The sequence below is a fragment of the Psammomys obesus genome, unplaced genomic scaffold (genome assembly GCF_907164565.1).
Source record: "Psammomys obesus unplaced genomic scaffold, mPsaObe1.curated_primary_1811, whole genome shotgun sequence".
In the NCBI taxonomy this organism is placed as follows: Eukaryota; Metazoa; Chordata; class Mammalia; order Rodentia; family Muridae; genus Psammomys; species Psammomys obesus.
This window is the reverse complement of record NW_026596134.1, coordinates 4,034,904-4,037,847: the sequence shown is the minus strand read 5'-3', so window position 1 is coordinate 4,037,847 and position 2,944 is coordinate 4,034,904. Positions and strand designations below refer to the sequence as shown.

General features: G+C 57.1%; 1 protein-coding gene across 4 annotated transcripts in view; it reads right to left on the bottom strand.

Annotated features, from left to right (window-relative positions):
• Positions 1-2,944, bottom strand: part of Degs2 (delta 4-desaturase, sphingolipid 2) — a 102,547-nt gene that overhangs the window by 95,691 nt on the left and 3,912 nt on the right. The window contains exon 1 of one of the 4 annotated variants that reach the window (XM_055592836.1): positions 2,190-2,316. The exons of the other annotated variants lie outside the window; for them this stretch is intronic. The gene's annotated coding sequence lies outside the window, so the exon portion shown is untranslated. Of the gene's footprint in view, positions 1-2,189; positions 2,317-2,944 lie in introns of those variants that run through there. 4 annotated transcript variants of the gene reach the window in all.

Genomic DNA, 2,944 nt, shown 5'->3' with positions numbered 1-2,944 from the left:
AGAGAGGGAGGGAGGGAGGGAGGAAGGAAGGAAGGAAGGAAGGAAGGAAGGAAGGAAGGAAGGAAGGAAGGAAGGAAGGAAGGAAGGAAAGCAAATTTCACATGCGTTTTACCCCCACCCCCCCAAAAAAAGAACGTTTGGCCAGGCAGTGGCAGCACTGAACCTTACTCCCAGCACTCAGGAAGCAGAGGCAGTCAGATCTCTGAGATCAAGGCCAGCCTGGTCTACAGAGCAAGTTCCAGGACAGCCAGAGCCACACAGAGAAACCCTGACTTGAAAAACAAAACAAACAAACAAAAGCCTGTAGCCCACAAACACCTCATCTGGATAATCTGGCAGGGTCCTGACACAGGCCTTGTTAGCTGCCTAGGGGATTTCAGGGCCAAGCTAAGGCAGGCTGCTTGGGGGCCTCAGCAGCTTAACAGCCCCCAGGGACCTGGAAGAGCCTGGGCTCTAGGGAACAGGCTGCCCCTAGGCAGACTGTGTATCTCTGTTTTTCAAACAGAGGGGGATATTTAGCACCAGTGGTGAGCAGAACAACCCACCAAGATGCCCCACGTGCCAAACCCACAGCCTGTGACCACCTTAAGTGAAAGGTGAAGAAGAAGAGATGCACGTGTCATCAAAGGCATCACAAGGCTCCATGCAAGAGCAAAGCTGGGGCCGCGGGCTGAGCAGGGCATAAGTACTGAGGCCACCCTTCTTGGAACACGGAGGGAATCCTGTGAAGAAGGTAGGTGACTCCAGAAGCCAGGAGAGACCAGGGAATCTGCTCTACTATGGAGCTTCCAGAAGGAATGCCACTCTGCTGAGGTGGATTTCAGCTCAGCAAGGCAAGGCCAGAATGCCAAGGTCCAGAGCAAAGGATAGGCAAAGCGCTGCACACCCACAGCCGGTGACGCCATTCTGAGCCTCCTCCTCCCAACCCTGGGAGAGGGGCCAGCCAAGCTCAGCCTGGCTTCTGCTCAGTAGTCCCAGCAGGGTAGATAGGCCTGCAGGACACACCCAGCATCTTCCCACTGGACTCAGCGAGGGCGTGGCCCTGGGCACACAGGACTGAAGGACAGGACAGCCACACTCAAGGGGCTGATGTACCTGCTGCTACTTGGGGAAGCGAGAGGAAGGGGACAGGTGCAGGGCCAGGATCAGAAGGATGCCACCGAGAAGTGCCTCCGTGTTTCAGGAAAATGGATGCTTCTGGGAAATACAGGACCTTGGGGAAGGTGATGTCTCTTCATGGCAGGATAAGAACATCTGCGGGAAGGCTCTGTCCCCACCAGGAAAATCACATGCAAAGCGTCTGAGCCTGCACACGCCACCAGCTTCCCAGCCCCCCATAGTAGCCTCTGTGTTCCTGTCTCAGGCCACCTCAGGGTGGCAGCCACCCTCTTCCTCTCCTACCTAGGAACCCACTAGCTCTCAGCTGCCCTTGCTTCCCTTTGGAAGAGGGCCAAATATCAGCGCAGGAGGGCTGGTCCAGCCACACCTGCTGGTGAGCCACAACCAGGTGAACCCCGGAATGGCGGGGCCCAGGCTGGAGCTTAGGTATAGGCTAGCACACTCAGGACACGCCCACGCCCAGCAGCAGCCATTTGGATGGAGGTCTTCTGGCTGTGGAGTGCTTGCTTACCCTTTCCTCTCCCTTTCCTCTGCCCAGGCCTCTGCCAGGAGCTCTGTGCACCGACTCCTGTCCTTCTGAGTCCTAGGCAGCCCTCCTCAGGTTCTCTGTGGACCTCCCACAGGGAAGAAATGTGCCACACGGAGGACAGCAGGCACCTCCACGGCTCATTCTGACTCCCCAAACTACCCATCCCCCAGCACTGCCGAGCCCTCCACCCAGTGAGCATACTGCTTGGTGGGCATGCGCAGTATGCAGCCTCTAGCCTGGATGCCCTACCCAGGTCTGGAGAGTTCTCTCCTCCACTAGACAGCCTACAGCCCAGCCTGGACAGCCATCCAGAAGGCTGCAAGCCAACGCCCTCAGCTCGAGCTGGTGCCTCTCTCTCAGGCCTCACACTCCACGCGTGCTATGCCTCCCTTGACAGCCCCCAGAGCTAGGAGCACGTGGAGGTGGCACCCTCCTTGAGGGCACATGCATGGCCACTGGCTCTGAGGAGGCCTGCCCTGCTGCCCCACGTTTACCACTTCCATATGCCACCGAGCTTGTCCTTAAGGGCCCAGAGCCGCACCCTCTGCCGTTGTCCGGGGGGAACCCTGCAGCTGACTTTCTCACTCAATGCTGGGAAGGCTTGGTTGTGCCCGCCGAACAGCAGCTCTGGGGCAGAGCTGTTGTCAGAGTAGAGGGAGGGTGGGAATGGCCTCCGCCCCGGGGACTGTTTCCGGTGATGGGAGTGTTCTCCAGTCGGGTCATGTTACAAACTAAGAACCCTGGAGTGTGGCCCTCCAGTGAAGGGCTTGCTCCCATACCACCACAAGGCTGTTACAAATTTAAAAAGGAACTCGGCATCAAGACAAACTAAGTGCAGTGTCCAGAACATATGAACCGTGCTAGCAAGGGATGATGGGAACACCAAGACAGCGCTCCATCTGAGCAGGACTCAGGCAGTCCAAACACGCTGACAGGCTAGGATGTGGGGCCTTGGGGTGACTAAGGGCTGACAGGATGGAGCCCTTGTGATGGGAACATTGCCCTCAGACAGTAGAGCAGAGTGCTCCCTCAGTGACAGAGCAGACCTGGGGTAGCTATCCTCCTGAATTGCTAATGACCCTTTATATGACCTGATATGACACCTGCACTAGTTCGGGATACAACACGAGCTGCCTGATCAGCCCCCCACTGCCGACAGCCCCAGAGCTTTCTAGAAGGCACTTGCCCCACCCCTTAGCCTTCAGGTGCCGACATCTAAATGTGTTTCTCAGACAATGGTTCAGAATGTTCCCTCAGACAGCAGACCAGAGTGCTCTCTCAGACAGCAGACCAGAG